The 12,365-nt window shown below is 43.9% G+C and overlaps 1 long non-coding RNA gene across 1 annotated transcript; it reads left to right on the top strand.

Moving 5' to 3' along the window:
* Positions 1-239: 239 nt before the first annotated feature.
* Positions 240-12,364, top strand: LOC113633390 (uncharacterized). Its single transcript, XR_003438177.1, has 2 exons — positions 240-1,634; positions 11,558-12,364. It is a non-coding gene; the product is annotated as an uncharacterized LOC113633390 (long non-coding RNA).
* Position 12,365: the final 1 nt, after the last annotated feature.

The raw sequence follows: 12,365 nt of genomic DNA, 5'->3' as shown, positions 1-12,365 counted from the left end.
TCATTGCTTTTGTGGGTTATTTTTTTATTTTATTTTTTTTGCAGTACGCAGGCCTCTCACTATTGTGGCCTCTCCTGTTGCAGAGCACAGGCTCCGGACGTGCAGGCTCAGCGGCCATGGCTCACGGGCCCAGCCGCTCCGCGGCATGTGGGATCTTCCCGGACCGGGGCACGAACCCGCGTCCCCTGCATCGGCAGGCGGACTCTCAACCACTGCACCACCAGGGAAGCCCTGTGGGTTATTATTTTAAAAAAACTTTTTTGGATTTACTTTTTTAGATAACTTAAGCCATAAAGAGTACTTGTTACAGGCAATGCTGTACATGTAGAATACTTTATAGTTTGCAAAATATTTGTCCTTTTATGAGATGCATTTAAAAGTACACTTGAAGAAATCAAGGGAGAGCTTGATAATATATCTTAATTTCAGCAAGGCAGAGTAATTTATTGTAATCGTGATAGCAAGATTTCATATAGGCAATAGTACATTTGAGTGGACTTTAATTTTGAACTTCTGTTTTGATGTGTTTAGTAGTTATTTGTCAACATGTCAAGTTCCATAAAACTCTGTCCTGTCCAGTTTAAATTGTGTGTGTGTGTGTGTGTGTGTGTGCGCGCGTGCGCGCGTGCGTGCATGCGCATGTGATCAGTTTACGGGGGACACAAAGTATGGAGGGAAGCTAAAAGAGAATTACAATTCAGAAAGATTTTGGGCTGAAACACAAGTAAAACCAACAAGAAACAGTTTAGGTGGGAGAAATGTAAATCTAGTTAGGATTTTTAGAAATTGCATTTGCAAGTCCAAAATATGGACAGGAATCCGTCTTGGCATTTTTTCACGTGAGAGCCAATGTGTTAGTTTATTGCAGGCTTTTTATGGGTCAAGCATGATATCTCTGCCTTAGAAGGTGGGAATGCAACCTTGGTTTAGAACACATTAATTACACAAAGCCATCTTCGTTCATTCATTGCCAGTTCTTATTTGCAACTGGTGTTTGATTTTGGGTGTCTTTTTTGTTTTTAAGTGAAACATTGCTTAGCTAGGTTCCATTCAAAGGAGGAGGAGGCCGAGGATGGTGAATAGACGGTAGCCCGTGTTAGCAGCTTTCCAGGCATCTCCCTTGCAGTGTTTTGCTGTCCTAGGGGGCAGATCTGAAGCCATGAGTGGAGATGACCTCATTGTAAGAAGAATCATTACAATGCCTGCATCTATCCAGTAGCAGAATGGCTTACCTAGTGGAACGAGCATCTGTTCCCCAAAGTTCTTAGCAAAGGTGTTGCTGATCATGTCTGGGACAGTGCATCCGGATTTCCTAGTACTTGGCAGGAGGTAAAGTAGATAGGCTCCAAGATCTCTTCTTACTCCGCAATCCTGTGATATCAAGTAATTCACAGTGCTGGGGGCGCTTGGATTGTTCTGTATTTCAGTCAAGTTTTATCAAAAGGAAAATAGAAAAAGTAGTGGGAAGAACTGCTCTTATTATTGTAACATATAAACTGCTTGATCTTTATTTGTCCTCATCTTTCTCAGTTGCTTATAAATTTTAAATGGGAATATTGAGTGAGGATCGGAGACAGGACGCCTTCATCACATCTGGATTTGAGATGTGCATCTGACAGCAGGGTGTATTTACGGTCAGTATTTTAATAGGCCCTTAGATGTCAAACTTAGTTTAGAGGTGCTTCTTTTTATCACCTGGCAAATGGTATTGTAATAATATAAATATAGTGTGTCAAGACCATTCTTGATGTCAGTGGACTCCATACTTAAATAGCAAATTCTGTCAGTAAAAAAAATTCTATACACTACTAATGTATTTATAAATCATATGCGTGTACTTTTGTTGTAATTATAAAGCCTTCACAAAAAGACATTAAAATAGGATAATATGAAAAAAAATTCTAATATTTTCTTTCCACATACCAGTAGATGGTCTTGCCTTAGCACCTGAAACATACGTACCTCACTTTGGAAACCATTGCTCTTTGGCATAGAACTTGGGATCTTGGTTTCCCTTTTGTTTTTAAGCTGAAGAGTTTCTAGCAACTTACAGGTGCATAGATCTATGTAAATTAATAAAAGGATATGAAATGTAAGAAGGGTCCATGCCGTGTATAAAATGTTTTGCAAAGCATGTGAAGAATGTAAGATGCATGCCCTTGAAAAGTAGACTGGTAAGGGGCGGGTGGCAACTTCTTTTGAGTATTTAGCACACGTAGTTTTGAACATGATGCTGGGACCTAAGAGAAGTCAGGACTGAAGAGAGATTTGCATTAATATGCATCGGGTGATCTTTGAAACCTAGAAATAGATGATATCTGTAAGGCAGTATATAGTCAAAAGAACAAACAGCTGAGTATAAAACTTTGGAAAGCCCTCACTTTTAGAGGATGGGTAGAGAAGGAGCTAGGAACCGTAATTGAAAGAGCAGTCGAAGGGGTAGGAGGGTTACCAGGATATACAGGCCCGCAGAAGCGAAGAGTGAGCAAAAAAAAGCTGGGTAGTCAGGGCTGTGAACTACCATTCATTCAGTGAGTGCCGCTTTGTGCCAGCCTGGATTAAACACACTCTTAACAGCAGGGTTCATCCTCCAGATGTTCCCCTGAGGTCAAGGGAGTGTGGTTTCAGGAAACTAGAAGGGATGGAAGCTGAGTGGCAAGGAAGGAGCAGGTGTAGACCACTGACTGGAAAAGCAAGGCAGTGTCACATGGCAGACGTCTATCCATGCCACCAAGGCCTTTTTCCAAGAGACCTAAAGCCCTGATGGCCGGAGAAACCTATTTGTAGTTGACAGGAAGAAGTGCTGACAGTTTAAAAGGAACTGTGAGGGCATTCATTTTTTAGGCCTAATTTATAATTTTAGGCTTAATTTATAATTAAAATGTTGACATAAAATATTTAGAAATGACTAAATAGGCCATATTTAAATATAGCCTCTGAACCCATGCTCTTGGATGTTTCCAACCTCAGGGATGTATAAAATGTACCAGCCTTCATTGGTAGCATGAAAATAGAGCATACCTCGAGTTACTCATTCGCTGTTGGTTGAACAAGGAGATATGAACCTTGTGATATCCTCTCTGGCCACAGTTTAACCCCTGAGATCCATTTTACTATTTTAAATTGACAAATGTAACAGTGGCTATTTCCTTGAAAAAATTCCTACAAGTGGAATTTCTGAGTTAAAAATACACACACTGGCTGTCATTGGTTACAAGGCTGTGTGTCCAGAACGTTTGCCTGGGGAAGTGGTGGAGGAGCCATTTGGAAGCTCTTGGTAGCGCTGTGAGGAGTTTTTAAAAGTACATTGAAGTGCTTTTGTTCAGGTGTAAAGCCCTTTGAGGGGTGGGTGGTGTGCAGTGTGCTAGTGTGTGGTTTACAGCCGTGAAAAGCTGGATGTTAACTCATGACTGTTTTACGTACCAACGTTTGTAGACTGTGAATTAGGATGGATTCGAGACTATCCCTCACAAGAATACCACTTAGTTGCATTTCAGCATGCTCTCTCCAGAGGGAAAGAAAGAACCCGATTAAAGCCACCAAGTCAGGAATCATATGTATGGCCCTAGATATGCCTGTCTGTATGTCAGACATGCAAATGTCAAATGGCCTGTGTCTTGTAGCAGGAAGAAAATATTTTCGAGTCAGTGATGTAGAGGAAATAGCATTGGCTTCTTTCTCAGCCTATAGGTAAACCTGGGTTCAAAGCCATCTCTGCCATTTAGAATCTAAGTGACTTTGAATAGTAAACTCAAGTCATATCCCTGAATCTCACAGTCCTCCTCTCTAAAATGAGGATAACCACCTGCTTTATTGGGTAATGAGCATTGAGCTCTGTTCCTGTACTTGGTAGAAATTAAAACACAAAAATGTGTTTCTTGTTAGCTGTCCACAAGGTAGCACTCCCTGGAAGAGGCACTTGTGCAAATGCATTGCTGGACCGGGACATCCAGTCTGTATACGTGTAAGTGTTCCAAATATTTGAAGATTGTGATATTTTGAAGGAATAGCAGTGGGAAATACCTTAGCTCTTAAATGCTTTGGAACTTTTCTTCAAAGTTATCTTGTTTTTTATTAGTCTTGTTGAGGGTCATTTTTAGTTCTTCATGATAAGCAGTTCAACCAATACGTACAGATATAAAATAAGTAAAATCCCTTATTTTTTCATTTATACCTTGCAAGTGGTTTTCCTTTTGTTTTGGTTTTGTTGACTGGTGGGTTGATTAGTTTGTGTTTTGATATTTCAAATTCAAAATGCCACTATTTTTTAACGATCGTTTGCACTGTCTACAGCTAGAAAGTCCTATGACCAGTGGTCAACCTATTGACAAAGACTGCTCCTGAACTAAACTGGGTCACTGTGATTTAAAACACCTTGCAAGCTCTAACTACAAAGCTCACCAACTCTATATAAAACCAGATTTTAATTGGCTTGTGTTAGGCTCTAATAAGAAAGCCTGCCACTTTAACAAAATGCCACAGACTGCTGGTATATGCAAAAGCTCCCAGTGTGAGGGAGGCCTGCAGCTTGATGTCATGGCTCAGCTTTCAATGCCATTTCCATAAAGAGTGTCAACATGACCATAGAAAGTGAAGTTTACTAGTATTTTTTGGTTTGGTTCTTGAAAGTCTAACTACAAGCCTAAGAGAATAAATCTACTTGTTGTGGGCTGTTGTGCCTACCATCAGATTCCTGGGAGAAGACAGATTAAAAGGAAAAGTGCATTTCGAAGAAAATACTTTTAATGCATCAAGACAATGAAGTGACCTTTAAGTCCAAACATAGAGGTTTGGCTCTCTCATATTCTAAGCTGGTTCTTTATTAAAATAATTATAATAAAATAAGGAAAAAGTCCAGTGTCAAACATTTCCACTTAAAGGGTTGAAACCAGTTGGTGCCCAGTTAACCTGTGTCCAGAGCTGATTTTTAGCCATACCAACCTGTATGGCCCTGCCAGTTACCATATTAAAATACTTCTGTCTAGTTAGGAATAACCACTGGCCTGACTACCCCAAGTGATGCCTACTGCTTCAGCCATCCTGTCCCTCAGCCCCCCACCAGCCTCCTCATGATGCAGCAGTTAGAGGGGTGACACCTGGCAGAGAAGGGGCTTGTTGGACCACATACCAGCACTGGTCCAGGATCTGGTCTGATTAGCCCATGCCCTACTAGTTGTTAAATACCATATTTTGAATGTTCATCCCTGTCTTTTTCAAGGATGGCTGAATGGCACAGCAGTGGATAATCCAAAAACCTACATTTGGCAAATTTTTTCTTAGTACTGAGTATAGGAATGTGATGTATGATTAAAATGGTCAAATGCCAAACTGCTGGGAACACCAAACCTCAGGCAGAACATCACATGGTTGCTTAGCTCTCTGAACTCTTCTGTACTGTTGTACCTTCTCTTTTTTTCATATACACAATTTTTTTTTCCACTGCAGCCTGAGAGGACATTGCCCGTTTTGTTTTGTCCTTTTATCATTAGATCTTGACGTGGGTACCTTAAGTCATGTAGTGTCAGTGTCAACAGAATACTGCCAATGACAAGATCGCTGTCAAACCTGATCTCCCCGAGCTACTGTTTTAACACTGAGATCCATTTACTTTTCTTTTAGGGAAAGGTAAAATGTAATTCTGCCCTGTGGTTTACTGCTTCTACCAGACCTTTTGTTAGTCTCCCAAAGATGTAGCTATCTGTTCTTTTAAAGTCTGGGGGGCAGTGATTGTTTCTTGTCATTTGGAATGAAGCAGTGTGGTGTGAGAATTTAGAACATGGGCTCTGAACTCACCTGTGTTTGAGTTTCAACCCTGCCCCTTACCTATGTGACCTTAGGCAAGTCATTCAATGTAGCCATAAAATAAGGATGATAAAAAGTTAATTACCTCTTAAATGTGATAAAAGTATTATTAAGTGCTTGGAGCAGAGTATTCAATAAATGTAAGCCAAACACAATAAGCAACTTAATTATCTGACCCCATATAAGCTGTTTGAATGTTCGGTGTCTGAATTGTTGGAGAGTGCCAGGGAACGTTGGGAAAGTCACTTGATCCTTCTGAGTTTTAGTAAAATGAACATAATACCTACGTCCCAGTGTTGTTTTGAGGCTTAAATGAGATCGTGTGAAATAACCTATAGGACAGTTTACTCAACAAATAATTACTGAGTGCCTTTATGGGGTACAGCAATGAAGCAGATACACAGTTTTGGTATTCATGGAGTTTACACGGAGCAGGACTAAATAAATACTGATTTTCAATCAGAGAAGGCAAAGAGATGCCACATATATATATATACATACAAGTTATAAAATCGCATATGGTTCTCTGTCCTGAAGAGAGCAGGTTTTATCCTCCACAAAATTACTGAAGCTTTCTAGTCACTAGCTGCTGCAAACATTATGTCACTAGTACCAAAACAAGGGGCAGGAGTTGGTGACTGAGGGATTTATAGATGCCTGAGCATGAATTTAAGGCTGCCTTTCTGGAGCATGGACCTGAGTTGTGCCAGAATTGATCAGGTCTGCCAGTGGTTACCCATTCTCCTGTGGGAACAAATGTGAAATGAAATCTGGACTGGATCACTACCTGTAGTGATCTGGAGCCCTGGGGGGTAAACCAGGGCTCCAGGGCATAGGTGGTATTTTTTAATCTCTCTTAGTTGAAGGTCATGCCTGGAAAAGGGGTGTGGGAAGTGAACAGATGGTTTTATACATAGTGTCAAATAGGAGACTTTGTTGTTCTGGACCCTGGTTTATAGTCTCAAATCTTTCAAGGTTCTGAAGGGGCCTCTGGGAAGCCGATGTCAAAACAGGATTGGAATTTTTAACAGATTAGGGGGAGAGCCTATGAAGGATAAAAGGGGGAGAGCGGGAATAGCCTATAAAAGCCTTTGGACCATGGTGCAGTTCTCAAACCTGTGAAGGGAGAAAGGCGAGAAGAAGGGAAGAATGGGGTAGCAAAACCCTCAGATTGCAGTGCAGTTCTGAGCAAGCTTCTGCCAGACCCATGGGGTGCCCTCAGAAGCTGCCCAGGAGAGAAACCCCGTGTGGGGCAGGGATGGGCCAGCACTCTCCCCTCGCTCAGCCGTCAGTGGCCGGGGGCAGCCTGGGGAGGGGGTGGAGAGCATAGCCTAGCATGAAGACAGTAGTGGGTCCAAACAGGCAACCGCAGGGGCTATCAGTCAACTAGACTTCCCACAGCTGGTTGGTTGTCTTGAAGGAGATTTTAGCAGTACACTTTCAGGGGTGCTGCAGACCCTAAACTGCATACCTTTTTTGGGGAACTGTGGCATATGAAGATAGGCCCTTAAGAATCCTATAGGTGAAAGGACCCATATCTAGATCACTGTTAAGTTTTGATCATCTATGTATCAGGCACTGGGGCTGCAACCCGGAGCATGATAGAAGGGTCCCTGCCTTCAGGCAGCTTGTAGTCTGCTGGGCAGACAGGTAGCCCGGTGCCATGAGAGTATCACAGGTGTATGTTCCTCCACATAGGGTGGTCATCAGGTCCCTCTCTGGAGGCCAGGTAACCTGGGCTTTGCAGGCTGAGGAAATAGCAAGTACAGAGGGCCGGAGGCAGGAAAGAACTTAGCCTATTCTAAGAATGGGAAGAGGGCTTATATATGCTGGAGAGAAGCAGACACTCCAGGGATAGAGTGGCATGGGCTGAGGTTTAGAGGTGAGCAGGAGACAAGGCTTTGGTGGCTGTGGTGAGGTTTAGAGGTGAGCAGGAGACAAGGCTTTGGTGGCTGTGGTGAGGCTTTGGGGCTTTATTTTAAATGCAATGGGAAGAACTGAAGATGTTCAGAGCAGGAGAGTGACATGCTATGACTTACATCTTGTCAAGAGCATTCTTCCTGCCATGTGGACAGTCACTTGGAAGGCGATGAGTGTGGTAGTGGAGACAGATTAGGAGAGTATAACTAACTCAAGCAAAAGACGTTGGAGACTTGGACCTGAGTGGGGGCAGTAGAGAAGTGGGCTGATGTAGAACGTATTTTAGAGGTAGAACCACCTGGGCCTACTGATGGCTTCTCTGTGGACGAAAGAAAAGGAGGAATCAAAGATGACTCAGATTCCTGGCTTAATCAGCTGAGTGGAGGGTGATGCCATATACTGAGATGGTGGAGAATATGAGAGAAGGAACAGATTTGGGAGGAGTTTGCCAAGAAAATTAGTAACTCACCTTTGGACATGTTTGGGATGTGTGTTAGCCAAGCGGTAATGTCCAGTACATTGTACTTGAAGCAAGTATGTCTCGGTGGACATATGCTCGGTGGACATATTCTGGGGGCTGCAGGTATAAATTCCAGAACTGTCAACCTGTGGAAGGTATTGAAAGCTGTAGGACTGGGTGAAATCACTTAGAAAAGAGAAGAGGTAGTAGGCCCAAGCCCTGAGGAACCCAACATCCAGAAGTTAGAGGGCGGCTAGGAGGCAGGAAAGGAGAGAAGAACTGGCATTGGGGATGAGGTCAGGCAACACAGAGAGGGGGTTCCTTCAGGGAGGGAACACTCGCTGTCCAGTGCCGCAGAGACCAGGGCCAGCGAGATGGAACGAGAAACGTCCTGGCAACACCAGGACACACTGGTGATCTTAACACGATCATCTTCAAGTGTGTCATGAGGACAGAAGGCAGATTAATGGGAGATGAGAAAGTAGAAACAGCCTGTTTAGACCTCCTGATTCAAGAGTTTTGTTGTGACAGGGGACAGAGAGGAGGAGGACGTGGGGTCTGGGGAGTCTTAAATTCTCATTTAGGTAGAAGTTGTGAAAAGAACATTGCAACTCATACTCTTCACCCCACTTCGCTGGGATTAGATTCTCAAACAAAAAGAGAACGCAAGCCGCCCCCAGCTACTACTGGGTGGGCAGTGCCCGTGTCAGCAGGGCTGCCGCTGCTCAGGACCGTCAGGGTGGCCGGGCCCTGAGGGACTGGGAGGCAGGTCCCCGTCAGCAGGAAACCAGTGTCCAAGAGCCCTTGGACGTTGGGTCTGAGTGGTGTCCTTGAGGCGTCTGACCAGCTGTGAGGTGGTGGATCCGAGGCTCCTCTAAGAATGCTGACTGGTAAGTAAGGCTGCCTCCGAGGACTCGAATAAAGGCACTGTAACAGGAGGGGCAAGAGGCCTTCTCCCACCTCAGCAAATACGAGCAGCAGCTACAGGCAGGACAAAGGTCAGCACTGGGGACTTACGAACGTTAAGACTGACACTGGACAAGTAATGAGGTCTGGCTCTGAGATCCAGCTGCGCCGTGACCCGCCATCGAGGGCTTCCTGGCCGTGGGGCAGAAAGCACCACCACGTGTCAGCAACACGGTCGGTCACGAGCCCAAGCCATCTCTTGTCAATTCCTTTGTAAGGGTTTCCGAAACTCCTGATTGCCTTTGGCAGGCGGATGACCTAGGGAACGACTGTCATGGCAGGGGCCACAACTCACCCTGTGAAGGTCAGGGAAGATGTGCTTGTCAGAGTTGCAGTAACTTCACCAAGACTTGAGCTAGAATTCGCGAAGGTGGGAAAGCCACTCAGGTGAAACTATAGCCCTTGGCTATTCGTTCATCAGAGAACGTGGGACATAGTGAGCGATTGAAGAATCCCTTAATTTGCATGGAAAAAAAAGGGAAAATCTGATTTCAAGTTAGGAGGTTGTGAGTATTAAGCAAAGGGAACTTGAGATGTTAACGCCTGGAAGAAATCAGTATTTCCCAGATACCCCTGAAACAGAGGGCTCAGACTGGAATATGGAAGCCCTGAAATAAGTGGTGGCAGAGGGGCAGTAAGTGTCCAAAAATGATAAAAGTACACAGAAAGCCGGAACCCTGCATGAAGAAGTGTGATGGAGAGTATCTGGGTGGAGGTGAAGGGAGAGAGTATCAGAAGTGATCTCACCATGGGGGCTCCATAAAACTTAGGGACCGCAGGCCATTACCAGCGTCTGTAGGCCATGGCTTCCGCATCCCGAATCCAAAGAGGGGCAAGATGTGGTAAAAAATAAGAATGTATTTCAGCTCTTTGAACCCTTACTAGAACGTTCACTCTGCCAAAAGAGTGCATTTGTTAGATTTTTGACATGTCGGTTTCGTCTTTGAGAAGATGAAGGAAAGATGAGGGTCAAGCATCTAGATATACTTCTCACCAAGAAGGAAAAATGCCTCATTGCCAAGATCACAGCGATGCGTAGAAAGGTATTGAGACCAAAGTGGAAAAGTGTGAAAACTCAAACAAAAAAGAGCACAAGCTGTGCCCAGCTTCTAGCCAGGGAGGGCCTGGATAAGCAGAGATATCGCTCCAAGACAGGGCAGAGTCCAGCTCTGCGGTCTAGAAGGCTCGCCTTTCATGAGGTGTAGATTACAGAGTTTAGAAAACTATAGGTAGGATTTCATGGCCAGAAACGAAAAAGGGACTATGGTGCAAAAGAGATGGAGTCCTAAAGAAGGCCCTTCTGTCACACGAGCACGATTGACCTGAGGAGGAGGTGGCTCAGGTGCCTCGAAGACCCTGAGCGTGATGGAGCTCTCCAGTGGACGGTGGGAACCGGCAGGAAGGCCTAGGCCAGTGAGGCTGAGGCTTTCCAACCAGGGCTAGTCAGTACTTAGAAATTGTGTGCAAAGGTTAAGGGAGGAGGAGAGTGAGAAGAAATAGCAGAACCCTGTGTTGGGGAGGGATAGGTAAAGACAGACCCCAGAAATGATGGGCACCACCCAGAAAACATGGCTTGGTCAGTGTGTTTCTCTGGTCCAGAATCAGGCTTTTTTCCTGTTGGGTCTGCAGGTCAAGGGGCAGACCTGAACTCTAAGCCAACTCTGGTCGGTCAGGCTCACACCTGATACTGAAAAGCTCTACTTTGAATACCCTAAACTGTGCTCAATGTGTGTAGTTCACGTGTGTTACGAGGCCACGTGCCACTGTCTAAGTCTGTGAGATGGCAACATCAGAATTGCTTGGCCCTTGTGTTACCAATGCAGATTCCTGGTCGCCCTTACCTTCCTTCTCTCCCCAACCAATTCAGAACACCTAGGCGTGGAGGGAGCTCCAGGAATCTGCATTTCAAACATGGTCCTCAGAAGGTTCTATCCAGAGAGAATTTCAGAACCACTGGACTGAGTCAAGCCTGCCAGCACCTTGTTGCCCAGGGCCCTCATGAGTGTGTGGGCTTACAGCCTGAAAATGCCTTTTTATCTGCCAAAGCATGGCTGCAACCTAACTTGTGGGCCCTCTAGATTACCTATAGAATAAGGCCTTTAAAAAAAAGTTATACTTTCTAATGGTTAGATTTGCAGTGATTCTTGCAATCCTGCACATTAGAAAAATACAGATACCCAGGCCACACCTCAGACCAGTTAAGTCAGGATATCTGGAGTGGGGCCCCAGGCACGGTATTTTTGTGTTTTGTGGGGTTTTCCTCGTGTTTTTTTTTTTTGTTTTAAGCTTTCTAAGCAGTTCTGATGTGCAGCCAGGGTGGAGAACCACTGCTGTTTAAATGTTAGAAAAATGTAACACTTTTTTAAAGGCTCTATTCTACATGATAGCTGTTTCTTTTCAAATCAACAGATAACTCCTCTCCATTTCTTCTCCATCAAAAATAGTGCTCTCAGAATTAGAAAGGATGAAACAAACATGGTTAAAAGAGAACAACACTCCATATAAGTGGCTGTACAAAATATATTGGTCTCTAGGTCCTAAAAACTTGCTTTCAGGGCACTGAAAAGATTTGCAGATATAACTGAGTAGCCGTAAGCTCTCACCGCTCGTGAGAAATGAGTGACCCAAAGACAGGACCCAAGAACACAGCAACCCGGTTGTCCAAAAGGTGACTCATGGACGATACAAGCCAATGAGTTTGAATCTGTGTTCCTTGAAAAAAATGTAGAATGCTTAATTAAAAAGACAATTTATGAAACTTCATTAAAAAAGGAATCAGTAAGGAAGGGTAGACCATTCCTATTTGGGTAAATTAGGGGGGCGTGCTGGTGATGGAGGTTATCCCTACATCTGACAAGATTACTCAGAATATCCTCACTCTATGGTGGTGGAATGAAGACTGAGTTATTATGCAGTTTGTGTGAATTTACAGCTGCTTGAACAACCATATCCCAAGGGGTCTTCTTTCTACTTCTAAGATTCTTTGAAAGCTATAGTTGTTAAATTCTTTATTATGGAAATGAATTTTTACGTTAAGAATATTGTCCAAAGTGATGTTATCCTCTAACCCTGGAATACTGTATGTATACACATATACACATATATACACACACATATCTGGGGGGCTTAGCCCAACGCAGATTCTTCCACATTGCTCCTTTCCAAAACCTCTCCCTTTCCCTGTAACACTGTAAAATAATATATGACAGACTTGGCT

Source organism: Aethalodelphis obliquidens, unplaced genomic scaffold (genome assembly GCF_003676395.1).
Source record: "Aethalodelphis obliquidens isolate GAN/ISIS:26980383/991018 unplaced genomic scaffold, ASM367639v1 scaffold39, whole genome shotgun sequence".
NCBI lineage: Eukaryota > Metazoa > Chordata > Mammalia > Artiodactyla > Delphinidae > Aethalodelphis > Aethalodelphis obliquidens.
Note: the sequence above shows the minus strand (reverse complement) of the source record. Positions and strands in the feature narration are given on the sequence as shown.